We start from the raw sequence: 19,737 nt of genomic DNA, 5'->3' as shown, positions 1-19,737 counted from the left end.
TGAATAAAGAATTTGTTAATGGCTCTGCTTTGCAATGGAAAATTTTGCTGATTGTTCCACAATTGGTCGCAACGCTGTTACTATTTTGATCCAATCTGGTAATTATTCAAAACTCAGTCATCAATGTATAATTTACGTGGGCTTCTTGGAAATGATAAATTTTATTTTAACAAAATTTCAGAGTGGAAAATCATGAAAGAATAAGCTGTCTATCTGAAGCCTAGATAAGAACATAATGCAAAAAATAATTCAAGTCATATGTCCATTTTATTCTCCAGTCTTTTAGTTTAGATTTTGGGATGATTTCTTTCTAATTGTGAATTCTTTGGAACTAGGGTCATACTATGTGCCTGTATATTCTGAAATTATTCTTATAGTAGCTAAACTTGAATTTGAGTCTTGGCTAGATTTTCAGGAAAACCTATCAGCCCCAATCTCTGTGTTAGAGAGTTCTGCTTCCCTCTTAGAAGACCAATCAAGGTTATGATAATTATGGAGTCTGAAGCATATTAATGTTCACATTTCAAAACGTAATTTCATATCTTCCACCTTTCTGTCCTACTTCTCAAGCTCTGAGCAGAAATACTGGAGAATGGAAGGAAGGTGGGACAGAATTTATCAACTCTCATCTGCCTCTATTGTGCCACTTTAATGAGAGGTTCACCTTCCATGTTCCTCTGTGAAACAGAGCAAGATGACAGGGGACCAAGTGAAATGAAGTAGCAGTGAAAGTGCAAAATATGTTAAAATAAGGTAGACCATGGAAAACAGCTAGAATAGATTAAATGGTGAGGAGCAGGAGGGGAGGAAGTGGATGGGTGGAAGTAGAGAGAAAATAGAAAAGTGAAGCAGATAAAACTTAGTTCAACCTGAGAAAGTACAGCAAATTTAAAGGTGCAGAAACTGAGAAGGAAAAAAGCAATCATTAAAAAGGAGAAGACCATCTTCTCAGAATACAGAAGCAGAAAACAAAATGCTGTTTAGGGAGGTGTAGGAGAAATGTTCAACAAACAAGGACACAGGGGGAGAGGACACAAGAGTAAGAAAAATAGCAACAAAAAGATCGGGAATTAAAAATGTCATTGAAGAACCGGAAAGCAAAATAAAAGATGCCAAAAAATTGGAGATAGGAAAGAAAATAGTATCAAGTAAATGAAATCATAGGTAACAAAGAAGAAAACATTTCATAAATAGAATAAAAATATGGAATAAGTGAAAGATATAAGCACACATATAAAGAATGACCACAAATGGCAATAACATTGTGTCATGTGGGTATGACTTAAGTTTGCCCGAAGAGCAGTTAGTATTTTTCTCACTGCTGGTCTGCAATTTGTTGATTAAAAGTATTAATATACTATACTAGTGAAAACATATTTCACAGTGAAAAGCTGTGTATCCATAATAGAAATGGACTTGATGTGTACATGGTCTGAGGACAGAGGTTCAGATAACTTGTTTTCTACACTTCATTGTACTCCCTTATCTACAGCTTTATCCTATCATGCTAATAGGATACCATGGTATCATGACCTGCAAGTGATTTGAATGAAATCAGTAGGACCACTTGCTGAGCAAGGACATGACTGTTGCTTTCCCTAGGGTCAACAGCAGAATCCCCATTGCTTTCAGTGAATAAAGATCAGAGAGTAAGATAATAGTGGCAAGAAAGAATGACAAAACTGTATACTATACATATTGAATACATGCACTGGGATGGGTGCACAGCAACATATTATGTTATATATAAATGTAAAATATTAGCAGCTCTTAGGAATGTGTCCCCTTTCCACCATTAAGTACAAATGAAAACCCCTACAGAACAAGGGGATGTCAAACGAATGCCTTAATATTGAGAAATATTGCACCGATAAGCACTAGCTAGACATTTTGTCCAAAAGGTATAACAAGGTCCTTTGCATATGCTATTTATAATCCAATGTTAGATAAATTATATTCACTCGGAAATTTCTAATAAATTTTTATGAAAAACATATTACTTAGTGAGTAGATTTTGGATGAATAGCAAACATTTGTTTTAATACAGTGTAAACAGATAGAATGTACATTGAGGAACAACAGCCGGAATGTGTTTAATTATACCTAGCTAATAGGCTTCCATCACCTCAAAATTCTTAGATGACCAAATGTCTATACAATAATGTATGGAACTTTTTTCACCAAATCAGTAAAACTTTTAAAGATCTTTGTCATGTAGGCAATAATCCATTGACAAACTTTTTTAAAACTTTGATCCTTCTGGAGTTACAGTATCTTCTGTTTTATATGGATAAAACACGGAAATAGTGTCTGACTTAATGCCATTAAAAAAAAATGGGAAATTTTATCATAACTGGTTTCACTGCCCTGAACTCAATGAGAATAGTTGTTTGATTCATATGTAACTTTTTTCCAACTTCGTGCACTAAGTTGAATATTGAGAAAGGAAGGAAATTATTTATTTTTTAACTGACGCTCTCATTTTCATTATACTTAGTTGTCATTTTCTTAGTATTTTGGAGACTCATTTCTGAGCACACAACTCACTAAGGGCTTGAAGTTTTGATAGTGAATTATCAAACTACATTTGTATGCAAAATATGTTTGCTAGAACTAACTTGCAGAGTATACCTCTAGGGTGAAAAAACTCCTGTAGGTCACTCAAGAAACAAAGCAAGTAGAGACATAATGGTGAAGCCAGAGAGTCCAAATGGCATGATTAAACAACAAAAGGAGACTGCAAAGAGTAGATAAAGATGTGTCAAGACTTATAATAGCTGGAAGTTTTCTGAATATTCAAATGAATTGTCTTTTAGTATCCACAGTATTAAATACTGAAACCTATATTTTTTGTTAGCATGACTAGAAAATAGCACATAAGGGAACATTTAGAATGATTAATCAAGGGGAGGAAAATGAGAAACAGTAACAAGAAGATAAATTCTATTACCATACTACCCATTCCTGTCACAAAATGCCTCTTATTGGACTCTATGCTATTCAAAATCCATCCAAGCTCATGTTTGCTAACTGAAAAAAAAATTACACAAGGATCCTCTTTCCTAGATCTTTGCTAAATGGGTCTTCTTACCTATGAATAACTTTATTTTACAGTTGTTTTGCTTGCAATGAGCCAATACACTATGGAAACATATTCATGAGTGAAAATAACTTCATATATCTTCATATATGGCTACAGTCATGCAGAAAATAGCCATCAGTCACAGTAAATCTAATAAAAAAATAATACTAGAAATGAATGTAGTGCTATGAATTTTGTCACACTGTCTGGGTTTGTGATTCAGTAGGATTTCACAAATTAAATAAACTGGGGCCTAGTATAATAAACTTTTGTGCTTACAGACAGATTAATTTACCAGATCCATCATACAGGCGCCTCATGAGCCAGGCCTGGACTCCAGCCCTACCACCCCAAAGCCACCAACCTTTGAGCACAAAGGAAGTGGGTTAGCTGCCCAAAGATGGTGATACACTCTGGTCTTCCCTGTAACTCAAGAAGGGCTGTAAATGGAAGTGAAGCTGTTTTCAGTTTAGCAGAAACGTGATGCTGTTGCTCTGTCTGCAAGAGAGGACAGTTGCAGTGGTGACATCCTGGCTAATTGGGGCAGCAGGTCCCCAGAGTATGCCCCTCATGATCACTAGGGCCTAACTCATACTCTCTCATCATTATCCACCTGGGAAAAAAATGTTGAGTTCCCCTAAATTTTGCAATGGCAATGAGGTAATTTATTCTCAAAGGCAAACTTGCTTGGGGCTAAGTACTAGATGTGGTATCCCAATGTAGAATAGATGCATGAACTTCCCCCACCGCATTCTACATGAAATCAAAATAGATACCCTTTCACTTGTACAGTAAACTTTCCTTCCATATATGCACTCCCAGTTTGCATTTGTATCTCGAAATTCTTCCAGCGACATCAGTTGAGAAAACATACAGCTCTCATCTTATGCCTCCTCCAGGAAACAAAGTCTATGTTTCATTTTATTGTCTGTAAGAAAAATTGAAACAAGCATCTTGAGAACTATTAGTCATGGTCTTTTCAAATTTGGGATCTCTAATGATATATTTTCTACAAGATTATCTCATTTTTTGTAGTTCTACAGTATCTCACATGTGGTCTTGAAGCTGTGTAAGTTCTGCAGACTGTTGCTGTGCTATAAATAAAATATCCATGGGGGCATTACAGAACAAAAGAAATCCCAGTATTTATAAACACCTCCTCCACAAGGTCCTCAAATATACTTGAGCGTCTAAGCCCTGTTATAAACACACAGACTAGGAAAGCCACAAGGCAAATATGAAGGCAAAAAAATCAGAATATATTTAAGAAAAATGGTCATTTATCTTGATGCATTTGCACTATGTTGGCTTAGTGCCCACAGTGGAATGCAGCAAAGAATGGAGAATGTTGAGGAGGATTTTTAATAAGCTTACTTTCCAAATGCATCTCCGGCTCTTCCCAGATCATTACAAAAATCAGACATAGAAGGCTGTCACTAGCAAACCTGATATCCTTTGTGAGTAGGGATATTCCTACTACTAACTTCATACAGCTATCAAAATATTTTATATCAAAATATTTAGACATGCTTTGCTTAATGAGAAGGATCACTTTGGAGAGAAAAATGTATTTCAAAAAAAACTTTATGAATCAAACCCAACCCCAAATCTTTGTAGCATATTTTGTAAAAGTCACCAAAATGTTCAAATCACAGTGCATATTCTTGAGAATTAAAAACAATTATGTGGTAAAAGTTAATTATCTTTTGCGGTAACACCAGCCAGTCTCATTTAAAACAATTATGTCTAATAGCACCCATTCATTGGGCAGAGATGGAATTCAACATATAGTGAGACAACATATGAGTTACCTGAATCCTTGGAGGCTATAATTTGTATCTATTTTCCAAGTCCTAATACCTCTGTAAATACACCTCTGCATTTTGTCATGCATCTTAGATCAATGTGCGGCTGGGCTGTCCCTAAAAAAAAATCCATTTGGTTCTGGAAGATGATTCAGAAAATGTCATTAATCCACACTCTGGACTACAATTGCATGGTGCTCCAATAGGGCACTGGAGTAACTACGTCCCACAGAAACAGAAAAAAAATAAGGTTGTTATCACTTGGTAATATTACAGGTCACAGTGTGGAAGTTCTTTTTAGCAGGCTCTGCTATCCACAGATTCTTCCATATTTCTTTACTATACAGTCCGTTATTTCTACATTATATAGTGTTAGTCATTGAAGCAGATCTTTGTTCTAGATGTCCTAGAACAAACCATCACAATAGGAAACCTGTCTCATTGAATTCAGAGGAAATATTTACGTTGTTTGTTTTAAGATTTTTGCTACCTGGTTAGTAGCATTGAAACATTTTGCTGCCAAACAAAGGACATATTTCACTTTTAAGTGTCTGGCTTTTAGGACTACGATGTTTTCAATACTGATATGAACTTATGATGTCACTCACTGATTTTCTTACATGTGTTTAAATACATTCTTTAAATACGGTAATTAGATGAACCTAATTTCTCTATTTCACTCCTTTTCTGTAATGCTTTCAATCACTCTATTACATCATTTACAATTAAAGGCTTGAAAAAATCCGCACACAACAAAAAAAAAATCCAACCCCGAGGAACTTGTCTTTAAATGCTTCAAACTTCAGTAAACATCAGTAATCTAATCAGGGATATTAGCAACTGGCAAATCAGGATCCCTTATTGTTTTTAATGACAACCTTGCAGCAATTTGACTATCTCATTAGAAAGTCTTCCTGTCCATTTGGAACTATTTTATGTGTCTTTAACAGGAGTTCTATCTGCAGCTTTTCTAACCAGAGCTGGCCTTTGCTATTTCAGTCCCCTGAAGAATTGAAATGCATCCATCCTCTTCTCTGCATCCCTATAATTTACTGTGCTCACCAATTAAGAACCTCTGAATGAAATTGTGAAAGGGGAGCCACCCAGTCTATACATAGATGGAAAACCCAATAGTGTAAACTTATATGTATTTCATGAACAGAACAAGTAAATTAAAAAAATCACCCTCCAAGTGAAGAGTTCAACGATTTGTTGTTTTTGTGTGGTGTCCTCACATCAGCATGGACACACACATTTTTCATGAGATTCAAGAAGAGAATTTCACCAGAAGTCACTCCACACCCATCGTGGAGAAAAACACTTTACCGAAAGACAAGATATTGCCTTTATGTTCCTTTGCTTTTGTTATTTTGCTAATACTAAAGGAAAGCTAAAAGAAGAGCTTCATGAGGCAGCTCAGCTGTAATTCAGACAGTGGACACTCCTCCGCAGCCCAAGCCAAGTCCCCTTCGTAGCTGGGGACCCAGTTCCTTCCAGAGGTCCCCATATTGGATGCTTCCTCTAAGGGCAGGGCAAACTTCCTTGCTCCAGCAGACCACCTTGGTAACCAAAGGGGCTTTGGTTTTTTAAGGACAGAAGTCCCAAATGAAAGAAAGTAGCAAGTCATGCAAGCTGCCGTGCATATGAGCTTAGGCACACATTGTCTCTTAGACCTCTCTGCCCATGTTCATGCCCTCTGTATTGCTCTTGCTGACCTTGGAGTGAAAGGTAGAGGCTAACTTCTGTTTTCACAGGAAAAAGATTAGAGCTACAGTTCAGTTACATTTTTTTAATCTTCAGAGGAACAAAGACACACGAACTGATCATACACTAACTTTATATTGCTTTGACTCCAGTACTATGTACTACATACTATCTTTACTCTGTAAAGGTACTCCCGAACAGAAGTATGTGAAGGAAATATTGGGATGACTGTGATTAGGGAAAAGGAAACTGAAGTCCTATTAGATTATAAGCAGGGATTTACAAGAGTATATTATAATAGAGACAACCTGTATGTATGTATTGGTTTTCATTGGGATAGAGTTGATTTTCTTCTTAATAACTCATGTGGTGCTGTCCTGGATTTGTGACGAAATCAATGTTGATAACACACCTGTGTTGAAGTTGCTGCTGCGCAGGGCTTATGTGGGTAAGTACTTTTAGGATGGAGTTTGAAAATAGGAATCAAAATGCTGGAAATTTGAGTTTTCATCAACTTTGATATCAAAAGTGTTAAATTGCCTTAGAGTCATTTTTGTATGCTGATAGTGGCTATTTATAAATGTTGAATAATATTGTTACATGATATCACATTAAAAAACCAACAAAACTGATCATGTTGGACTCTTCATTGTCTTTTTTTTTCTCTTTAAATACACTTAAGTTGCTGTATCTTAGGTTAACTAAGAGATTTACTTTTTACGGGACAAATTATTGATGAGAAATTCAGCAGTTATGCATGATAAAGGTCATTGTAACATTGTGATTTTTTTCAATCTTGATGCAATCTGTAAGCCAAGGAGGGCAGCAACACATTTTGTAAAACCACTAGCAAGTTGAGAAACAAAGCAATAACTGCATTTCCATTTAATTGGCATTCAGTTCTTTCTAGATTAAAAAGTATGCCTTGGAGCCTAAATGGGTTACTTACACATATTTCATGATTTTTATACTGCTGATTCTAAGTACAAAATAATGATTGCTGTCACCTCCCACAGCGTGTGTGTATGCACTCTACATCATACATGTGTCCTAGGTGGAAAACAAAAGAATAAGGAAAACACATTTGTTTAAAATCAAAGCTTTTCTCTTCTTTCAGCCTTCATTCTAGTGTAAGGTTGCAGATAATAATGCCTGATGAAGACCTCTGCTTTTTGATCCATTTGAAAATATAGATCTTTTTTAATTTCTTTTAAATTACAGTTAAATACTACAAATGTTCAAAACTGATTTTTTTTCTAACTGAAAATCAAAGAGACTAATGGAGGAGGACAGAAGGAAAGGATGCAGAGGGGGAAGAAAAAAGTGAATTTTTCAATAAAGCAACGTTCTTGTCAGAGATTGTTCTGTGACTCATTTATTTGGAGACACAACAATAAAGTAGGACAGTGGGATGCTGAGATGCTAATCAGGAATAGAGACTGTTCTTTCCCACACGCTGCAGTGTCACTGCAGTGCTTCTCTCATCTCTGAAATTCAGTCCTCAAGACATACATTCAGTTGGGTGATATAAAAGTAAGTCTTAAATTACAGCCTTTATCCTGGTAATTGTCTTTTTTATCTTTCTAAATTTTATACCTGAATGCTCTTCTTCCTTCTCTGTATCTGTCACAGCTTTTGTTCTTGCTTCAACATGGGGGCCAGCATTATCCTCAAATAAGGCAGAAGTCAAATGGTCCCAGTTGTCTTAATCTTCTTTTTATTCAAGCCTCTATTCTAAGACCTAATAATGTCTCCTCAGTACTACTGTGACTGCAAATTGACCTGTGATGCGATGTGACCTAGGATCAATCTTTTGTCTGCTGTTTTGGAACAGATGAAGTGTTATAGAGGTACCCAATATCACATAGGCTTTATAATGCCCATAAATGTACAGTTTTTCCTATCTTATTTGTAGTGATTTTGGTACCAGCATTACTTCTGACATATCTTTATTCATTAATTTTTAAATATTTTGCTCCAAGTGCTTCACATGAATATTGTTCATTTGGCCTTCCATATCGTACTTTATGTCACAGTTCATTTTTTCATTATGTGTTTTTACTCACACAGATTATGGTAGCTTAAATAATGAACACACATGGTACTCCTTCAATGGTTAAAATCAGAGAGGCTGGAGTGGTGACTGACATAAAATAATATACTGTAAAAGATCAAAGGAAAATAACCATTCAGAATAAATCAAGCAGAATTTATTTGCATTGCCACACAAACAATTCCTAATACCAGCTGCCTGTCTGGCAAACTTATGTGCCTGTATATGGGAAAGTCAAACTGAGTAGGTGTCAGAAACCACACAACAGATTTTAAAACTGATCTCCTAATGATCTTTCTCTGTCATAGCTTAGCTACAATATCTTTCCCTATTGTATTGGCAACCATGTAGAAGGTCTGTTTTCTGTTTATGTGCAAAAAAATGTAATCCAAGCAATTAGTGATGGTCCAAGACAGAAGATTTCCACAAAATTCAGCATGTGTACTACTTAACTAGAAAATAAATGTTTGTCAGATACAGTAAGGAAAAAGTTGAAGGATAAGTGAAAGGTCCAAATTGTCTTGGAGATAGAAGTTCAAATTTATCATTCACTGATCTTCCATTCTGGCTGTTTCCGTGAGTAGCAGTTTGCATTTCCTTTTTATACATAAACTAAAGCCTGACATAGTGTGGTAGTTTAGTCTAGGCCTTCCTTGGTGACCAGTTTGTAACCAAGGAAGTGCCCAGATTTACCCGGTATTCCCTACGATTTTTACGTAAGCCGGGGTATAAGAAGAAAGGAGGAAAGGCCTTCTCCCCTCTTTCCTTCTGGCGGCTTTGAGGTGCAGGTTCCCTGCTGTTGAGTCTGTCGTGTTGGGGAGCGAGGCCTGGTAAGGCCTTGCCGACCTTGGGAGACGGAGGTTGCTGGCGGTCATTCCAGTGCGACTTTCTGTGGTCCCAAGGAGAGTAGTAAGATATTCTTTTGCTAATTCTTTTAGTTACTAGATCTTGGGCTATTGATCGTGTATATTTTATTTTGGTTTTGTTCCTTTTTTTCCCTTCCCCCTTCCCTTTCCCTTTTCCTTTTGAAATTGTATATATATTTCAATTGTATATAACTGTAATATAAGTGTAAATATATTTATATATATTGCTTTAGCTGTCTCTCTCTCGTTTCGGTTCTCTTGGTTTTTTTTCTTTTCCCTTGGTTCAGGAGGCGGGGGAGTTCTTGTGGTGAGGTTTGGAGACTTGGCAGGGAGCCAGCTTCAAACCATACCACATAGGTAGTCTGAGAAGGCCAATAACTGCAGGTGAATGCCGTGCTGGCACTGCTCCTGGAGCGTGGGTAGCTGACTAGGTGCTCGGTGTGAAAAAGGCTTGGGAGAAGACTGGGAAGCTGGTGTACTACAAGATCCAAAATATTTTGCTAAATACTGTGGCTTTGTTTAGAAAGAGAATTATGGGTTCAAAGGGAAAAAAAACCTAGCCATGGCTCTCTGATCTTAACTGTTTGGTGCAGGTCTTGTTAAATTTTGCCATATCAGTTTTACAATTTGACATGACAGCCTAAAGGATGACCTGGACATGCCCAATACCTCAGATGACAGGTTTCTCCCTGAGATTCATATTTCGGACTGCTTCCCATACTCAACTGCACACTGAGACAGTGTCAGCACAAGATCATCAGTAGTAATGATGTCTAAAACATCATACAGCAATAGAGTTATGAAGCAGCAGAAACTACGTTTCCTCTGAAATCTGTCTGATTTTGTAATGGTTTAACACCAGTCAGCAATTAAGTCAAATAAAGGAAGTGGAGGTGAGGGTCTGAGTTATGAGTGCCAAGGTTGCAGGAGGCTAGGCCAAAGGGCAGCAGGTTCGATATCAAGTACCTGCTTGATAATGCTGAGCATATTGCCATATGGTATGGAACATCCCATGGGTCAGTTTGAGTCAGCTGTTCCAGCTGTCTCCCCTCTCAATGTCTTGTGCACCCCTAGTCTGCTTGCTGTTGAAGTGGGATGAGAGACAGAAGAAGTCTTGACACTGCGCAAGCACTGCTCAGTACATTAGCAGAGATAACATCTCTATATTATCAACACTGTTTAAAATACAAATCTAAAAGACAACCCCATACCAGCTACTGTGAAGAAAATTAACTATACCCCAGATAAAGTCAGCACAAATTTTTATAGGTTATCTTTAACAACCCAGAGTTGCCATTTGGAGGAGTGGATGAACAGTGAGGTTGGAGGGATGCTATTATTATTACTGTGAAGGACACTGAAGCTATCCTATGTGCAAGGAATGTCACTGCTGTATCCTTGTCAATAACTTCAACAGGGACAATGAGTCAGTTGGTGGTCTCCTAAAAACTTCCTTCCTTGCTGTACCTTTAGTTTCCAGCATGACCAAATGCGCTACGTGATTCTGCAGCTGCGATATGTTTCACAGCCACAGGGTGCATCACACTGGCAGCTGCGGGAGCAAATCCTCACGGTGGTGGTGGATTCATTTGCAATGGGACAGTTTTGGCAGACCAGACGGTGTCCATTATGGGGACCTCTCAGACCAAGAACCACAAATAAAATTTGTGGATTCAATAATATCTATAATTCCTAGGATATTTTTGCAGGGCTTATTTTCAGAAGTGTGCTCAACACGCATTAGGAAATCATCTCAGTGGGAAAAGATGCTTCTGGAAGGTGCAGACAGAGACTGAACAGCACTGATTTTCCCACTGCTAATGTAAAGCTTCTTCATTGTTCACATTGCTATCTAGCAGTTAACAATTATACAACAGGAAGGAGGCTGGAGACAATCAGTTAATGCTGACTTTTGTGCAGCATAGGCCTTGTAAACAGTACATTTTGCATTTGCTGTTGTATTTTTGGGTATTTGTCTATGGCAAACACTTAAGGTTGTAAATTGTATTATTTTTTATTTATTTTATCTAGGAAAAAATATCATTGAATTTGAGATGTTAACATATGAGAATGCTAAAAAAATTCTGAAACTGTTCTGGACATCTGAGATTTCCCATATTAGTTAGTGGAGAGGAAGTGCTTATAGGAAATTAAGTTAAAACAGCTACAAGTCTAGACATTGTTTTTATAAATTATGCAGTAAATGAACTGCATTGTAGTGTCTCCTACAAAAGTTTTCTATCAAACCTTTTCTTTTTAAGAGAAATTTTTGACAAAACTTAACCTTCTATGGAATACTTCATTGAAAATTGTAGATGGGCCATTAGGAGATCAAACCACTCCGAATGAAAAAATTCTTAGATTAAAAAAAAAAATAATTCTTCCATCTTTCATGTTGTGACAAATAAAAAGCAAAGAAAAGAGTAAACCTTTCTTTCCAGACTAGCCAAATTAGATTTTTATTGTGCCTCTTTCACTTGGGCAAACAATCTGTCCAAATGTGGTCTGGAAATCCTATTTGCAAATATGTCATAAAAATGTATTTTTATTTTGAAAGCTGCAGATATCACTTATTAAATATTTGATGTTTGTAATCAGTGGAAATCACACAAAATGTCTTTTCCTATTTCTTCCAACAAATAGTGAGTGCATGTAGAAAACCCACCTCATTTCTTGGGTAATGTCCAAACATTTTCCATTTTAAAATACTCTAGGTATATTTCTAACAAGGAAAATTTTCCTTTTGTTTTACTGTCTTCACTAGGAAGGCAGTAGCTGTAAGTCTGAAGAAAATTCAGTGTTAGGCTATTATAGACTAGATGAAATATAAAGAACAAGACCTTTGGTACTTCAAATAAGACCACTGTCTAAATAATAATTACATATGTTCCCCTTACCAACACTAATTACTTTTGCTTTCAGAAGTCAGAATGTATCCATGCAATAAATTACTTTGCAGATGCAGTTTCAGATATGAAATTTTAGACTCTGTTTACTGCATCTAAACTGCAGTCATGATTATATTACTATTTATTATTATTCTATTAGTTTCACTTTTTCAAATTTCTTCGCATTTAAATGAAGTTTAGTGTAGAAGTCCCTGCAATTACTGAGTTACAGTTCCACTGTAAAAAATCTGGAACAGGAAGTTTATTTTACTTTTTTTTTCTTCCCTCTTCTTTCCTGTCGTGATCCAGAGTTCTGAACCAGATTACTGACTCAGCGAGTGCTGAGTCAGGGCCACCCCTTGGGCCAGCCCCACACTGCCAGGTCATGATCAAGTCCACATCTTCATGCACGGGGCACAGCAGTTCTTGCTTTCCCGCTGCACCTCTGCAGCTACATCCTAGCTTCTTGACCTTTAACACTAATTCTGACGTTAACTGGTACAAAGACAAAACAAATAGGTAGTGTTCATGCTGGTCCATGCTAAGCCTGACAATTATGATGGTTGCAAGGCAAAATTAACCCAAATACTGTACAGTGCATCAGACTTTTACAGGCTGGAAGATGTTGAAGTCTGAGGATAAAATTAGTATTGACCTGACCACAAAAATAATTGAAGATTGACAAATAAATCCTGTGGAGTCTGTGGAATTTCAGCAGTGTTAAAGACTGAAGCATGATGCGATGTTCTGACCAAGACAATATCTGACTATAAACATTCCTAAAATTAAATATTTTCATGATAAAAAGACAAAAAAATTCACTGTTCTGACCAGCTCAAGTAGGTAAAAGCTGTGAGCATTACCAACCTATTCCTTTACATTTTTCCCACACTTTATATTATTATTGATTTCTAATCAAACTGGAATTAATTTAAAACATTACTCAGAATACACACTGAAGGCTTATAACAGCAGTGTCTAGTAGTAGGCCTTCCTCATTTTTCCTGGCCTTGGAAGTCGGCTTTCACTTGCTTTAAACTGTTCACAAAGCACAATGTATTGAACAGGCAGGTAGAATCACCAAATAGGCAGCTTTTGCACCTTGAGAGCTCCAAAAATGTAGTGTTTAGTTACAAAAGAATGAAGCTACTCTGGAAAACATCTTTTAGTTGTCTTTCCTGAGTACTTCAAGAGGGGTTATGAATTCTTCCAAGACATATTGAGTTTCTATCGTCTTGAAACCTGTGAGTCCTTCCTTGGTGTGCAGTCTGGTCTAAGTCACGATTCCTAGTGCCTGGGTCTTACTTTCCCTTTTGATTGTTTTCAAGACCAGCATAAGACTAGTATGTTATAACAAAGAAAAATTACATGTCAAAGATTAATCTATGGGTTGAAGAGCTCACTGAAATATATTTAAGAGTAAGACTGATTTAATAATATCACTGTGATTTGCTTGTTAAAAGATTTTTGGAGGGTTTTAAATTGTATTGGTCAAATATTTGGGGGATTTTTTAAATGCCCCCGCTGGACAGTTTTACCCTACCTAACACAACAGAGGAGCTGAATCATGACATCATACTTTAAGACCTGTCAAAGTAAGAACATTCATTCAGAAAATTCAAACTTTTTCTGAGAAGAAGGATAATAGACTAGTGATTCCTTCAGGGCATTATCACCAAATCAGGATCTGAAATATCACTGAGTCCAGTTTGGCCATAAAGATGTTAGAAAAGGACTGAATTTTAGATTTTATGTAAAAGATAGATCTCACAGTAGTAGTAGTTTGATAACAGTGGGCCCATGGGAGTAATAGGATGGTTTCATTTTCTTATATGATGTTTCTAAGACCAAACACTACTGGAAAATTTTGATTTAAATATGGCATTCCCATTTTAAATAGGCTACCTGGGAAGGTAGCCTATTCCTGGCTCTCTGGGAAGGTCCCAGATGACTGGAGGTTGGCGAATGTCACCCCAATCCACAAAAAAGGCTGCAAGCAGGACCCTGGCAACTACAGGCCTGTCAGCCTGACCTCGGTGCCTGGCAGGGTTATGGAGCAGATCATCCTGAGTGCAATTACACAGCACCTTCAGGATGGACAAGGGATTAGACCCAGCCAGCACGGGTTTAGGAGGGGCAGGTCCTGTCTGACCAACCTGATCTCTTTTTACGATCAGGTGACCCACCTGGTGGATGAGGGGAAGGCTGTGGATGTGGTCTATCTAGACTTCAGCAAGGCCTTTGACACTGTCTCCCATAATATACTCCTGGAAAAGCTGGTAGCCCATGGCTTGGACAAGTGTACCCTCTCCTGGATTAGGAGCTGGCTGGAGGGTCGGGCCCAGAGAGTGCTGGTGAATGGAGCTGCATCCAGCTGGCAGCCGGTCACCAGTGGTGTTCCCCAGGGGTCTGTGTTGGGTCCAGTCCTGTTTAACATCTTTATTGATGATTTAGATGAGGGGATTGAGTCCATCATCAGCAAATTTGCTGATGACACCAAATTGGGAGTGTCGACCTGCTGGAAGGCAGGAGGGCTCTGCAGAGGGATCTGGATAGACTTGAGAGATGGGCTGATTCCAATGGGATGAAGTTCAATAAAGCCAAGTGCCGGGTCCTGCACTTTGGCCACAACAACCCCCTGCAGCGCTACAGGCTGGGCACAGAGTGGCTGGAAAGCAGCCAGGCAGAAAGGGACCTGGGGGTACTAATTGACAGGAAGCTCAACATGAGCCAACAGTGTGCCCAGGTGGCCAAGAAGGCCAATGGGATCTTGTCCTGTATCAAAAATAGCGTGGCCAGCAGGAGCAGGGAAGTGATCCTTCCCCTGTACTCTGCGTTGGTGAGGCCACACCTTGAGTATTGTGTTCAGTTCTGGGCCCCTCAGTTCAGAAAGGATATTGAGGTGCTGGAGCGGGTCCAGAGAAGAGCAACAAGGCTGGTGAAGGGACTGGAGCATAAGTCCTATGGGGAGAGGCTGAGGGAGCTGGGGTTGTTTAGCCTGGAGAAGAGGAGGCTCAGAGGTGACCTCATCACCGTCTATAACTACCTGAAGGGAAGTTCTAGCCAGGTGGGGGTTGGTCTCTTCTCTCAGGCACTCAGCAATAGGACAAGGGGGCACGGGCTTAAGCTCCGCCAGGGGAAATTTAAGTTGGATATCAGGAGAAAATTCTTTACAGAGAGAGTAATCAGGCATTGGAATGGGCTGCCCAGAGAGGTGGTGGATTCACCATCCCTGGAGATTTTTAAACGCAGATTGGACGTGGCACTGAGTGCCATGATCTAGTAAATGGACTGGATTTGGACCAAGGGTTGGACTCGATGATCTCGGAGGTCTTTTCCAACCCAATCGATTCTATGATTCTATGATTCTATGATTCTATGATTCTACCTTTAGATGAATTGGAAGATTAAATACGAAGTTTTTTTAAGCAAAAAGTGATGCTGCTTGTATGTGTAAATGCTAGAACAGCTATACAGAGAATAAATCTGATGGAAGTATGTTCTTTCTTGACTACTGCTTTCTATGTGGTTGAAAGTAATTTTTTTTACTTTTCAAGTATCTACCACTGGTCAGATGTGGACATTGATCACAAACACTTTAAAATTGTATGAAGCATGCATTTAACATAACTATGCAAATGGATTTTGTGCTGAAAAGTCTTTTCCTTAGTGACAGATTACCAGTGAAATTATGTACTTTCCCTTGATTGTCTATTTCTTTGGTGGCTGAGTGGCTGTAGTTCGTAGTTTGCAATAAAGGTAATTTGCTACATCCACTTCACTTTCTCTTTTGTTTTCCTGGTTAAAAAAGTTAATGGATATCAAATGAAAAAACAGCTAATAAAATGAAGAAATATCAATAATATATGTATCTATACATTCACATTGTGCATATCCAAACCAAGGAAAGGTCTCAAAGTTGTTCAATGTGTTATATGACAGATTTTATGGAATTTGATATCCTCATGAACACCCCCAAACATGCTGCATGTGCTGAGTGGGACTCTGAGGTAAAGTCTGCAGCTGCCTCGGAGCAGGACTGCTACTGTGGATGGACACCCAACCCACTGCATAGCATGTGTATCAATGGAAAATCTTGCTCTACTCTTCTTCCTTCATGGACAGAAAACAGCTTGAGTGTACTGTGATTTTGCCATCATGTTCCTACCTTCAACAAGATGGTGCTCCTATTGTGTTATTTATGAGGAGTGACATGCCTTTGACAAAGAAACAGAGAGAGCAGAAGTATCCCACGTAGTTCCTCTCTCATCTCATAGCCCTTTCAGGAATTCACTATGGCTAGTTGGGCTCATAGGGTTTAGTGTCATCTCTAATAAAATTTAAACAAGTTAAATCACAGCCTTTCAGATTCTCTCACATGAATCAATCTAATTCTGTGCTGAATTTTCTAAGAGTTTTATGAATTAAATTGATTTTTACTCTTCCTGTTCATCCACACAGTTACATGAATAAATTTAAACTGAGTTAGTGCTATGCCCTGGGTTAGAAATTTATTTTCACTCACTAAACTGAGAAATGTTCAGCACTTCCAGAACTAAGTTTTCAAAAACTTAAAGGAATTTAAAGAACTTACTTTATTGCTGTGTCAGACTCCTCTATTGTCATAAGCAGAGGTAGTACCTATGACCTCTTTTCCTAGTTAGCCAAAACAACTGGCCAGGGATTGTATTGTATTGGGAGTGATTCAGCACAGATTTGCCTCTGATGGCACAGGAATCAGTGACCCCAGATTACAAACACCATGGTACATAGGCCTGATACAGAAAACAATAACCAGCATTTAGAGAACTTGAAATAATAACCAAGTCTTTCAGACAAACATAGAGACCAAAAATGTTATGAAAAAGAATCAGGACACTGGCTGGACAGATCTGGATGTACTCAGAGCTGGAAAGGACAAATGATTTTTTTATTATTATCATTATTATTATTATTATTATTATTTTACACAGAATCATTGAAAACAAGTGTATTGTACTTCTCATTATCTGTGGTTTAACAGAACTTTAACAGTATCGTGTACTTTTAAGTAGTCATTGCATTCATTAAGGATCAGCTGTCAAGTAAAACTGTAGCAGCCCTGGGTATGTAATTGAGTCAGGCTCCAGGCAGTTGTTGTGTAAGTTATGATGAAGAGCTTTTACCGGGACTGAAATGAAGGGATTGTTTTTCTTACACGTCGACTTGTCCCTGCCTGAAATACTTCTAGGGAGTTTTATAATCCCTTAGTTAAACCCTGGGCTTAAGTTAAAATACATAAATCAATGAAGGGATACTTTTTGATTGTTTTGGAATATAAATTACCTCCTTGCTTACTTAACTGTTTCATAGAAAAAGGTTTCTTATTTATTGACTTTTGCATTTCATGTAGAGAAATAAGGTGTATGAAAGTGACTTGACTCTGAAATCCTGATGGTTTGGAGGAGTCTCTCTTGTTCCAGCCTCTCTAACACTCTTGATGAAAGCAATGGAAAATCTGACTTTATTAGGAGAGAAAGAGAGATCAATATTTCAAATTATTTATTTATATAATTAACTATCTTGGAATAAATCAGGCTGTAGTTCCAAAAAGCTTCATATTTCTTACAGACAGCTGGTCAGATACTTGCAGGGAAAGCCATTAGCAAATCCCATGTGCGGTATTCATTATTTGTGCGGTGCATTTACAGTTCTTTGCAAAGCAAGTGGCGGAAGGGTAAATAATTTGCCTTACGGAGCAATCTGAGAGACTGTTTTTCATTAAATGTACAACTACATGAGCTGCTTACAGAAGGAAGACAAGTTGGAACTGGAGTTAAATCTCCAGGGAGAAAGTCACTGATCCAGCATGAGAGACACCTTGAAAAATTTTCTAAAACAAAAACGTGAAAACATCAGTGCCCCAGATGCATCAGCTTCAGTTGCCATGTGGGTTGCTCATTGAGTTCACTGCACCCTGGATTTTGTAGAGTTATGAACAAGTGTGACACGATGGCTGGACCATAAAATACTGCTAAAGGCTCTGCTGCTATCAATCCAAACTCTCAGCTGAGCTACAGCTAAAAAGTTCAACATGTCAGAGTAAGAGCCAAAGACGACACTGTGAAAGCCTGAGGTGTGGGTTAGTTGTCCAAGGTCACCAGTAGGAAATAATGTGGAGAAAGGCTGCTCTAAACCCTCTTGAAGAGAGATTTGAACAACGGAGATCCATTTGGACGAATACAAGAGGAGAGTATTCAATACGTAACAAACATCCTGGAAAAAAGCACAAATAGGTTTACAAAGTAGAGAGGAAGGGACTGACGGGCAGTGACACTGGCACAGCAACACTGACTTTTTAGTTCTGTATAGAAATGCAAAAGTAGATTCCTATGTGGAGCAATGCATGAAACATTAATGAAGAAAGCATTACTGCTACCATCCAAGTCATATAAGAAAACCCCAAAATATGAGGTATATTTGCAGATCTGTGTGCCTGCTGGCTTTAGGGCGAGGAAGCAGCACATAATATGTGAGCTCAGACACCTCCCTTACAGAGGCCTGTGCAGCTCCAGCTGGGACACTGGGTCCCTACCGTCTGCACTCAGAAGAGACATCAACCACAGATGGCACTGAAACTGGTGAGGCAAAATTATTAGGTGCAGAAAACAAAGCAATATCTTTGAGCATAACCATCCAAGCATCTAACCCTAGATATAAATTATCAAATTGTCCATGGAGAAATTAACATGAGGTCTACCAAATTGCTTAGTTCTTGGTCAAGGGTCAGATTTAAACTTGGCTAAGTTCTGAAGATGACTTGGGTTAGTCCATATGATCAAGTAAATGATGGTGTAGAACTTTTTATAAGAGATTATAATAATATTGTGGCAAATAAACCAAAAGCCAGAATGTATTCCAATGATGTTGGAAGAATATATATATGGATATGTATATATGGAATATACTCATCTGCTGAAAATTTTTACCAATGATCTCTGTGTACAGACTGATGATTGAAATTTTGATCACTTGTGACATTTCTGTGCATCTACTCTTCATGTTTTCACATTTGTATCTGCAACTCAAATGGTAAGGGAAAGGTGATAATGTGGTACAAGCAGAAGGCAAAGTGTCTCTTTATTCTTGGAATTCATCTACAGGAATGCCTCCTCTAAAAATAAAATCCCTGTAGGGAAAAGAGAAGGGGGAGAGCAGGGTAAGTGACAACTGTTTCATTTATCAATTCAAAATAATAGTGACACTTATGCAGCATATAACTATAAATATCTTAAGATTTATTATATCTTCCACATCGAAACAAGTTATAAAGCATTTTTGCTGTGATCATGAGCTTTTA

Source organism: Pipra filicauda, unplaced genomic scaffold (genome assembly GCF_003945595.2).
Source record: "Pipra filicauda isolate LSUMZ 115617 unplaced genomic scaffold, ASM394559v2 scaffold122_size2191957_pilon, whole genome shotgun sequence".
NCBI lineage: Eukaryota > Metazoa > Chordata > Aves > Passeriformes > Pipridae > Pipra > Pipra filicauda.
Note: the sequence above shows the minus strand (reverse complement) of the source record.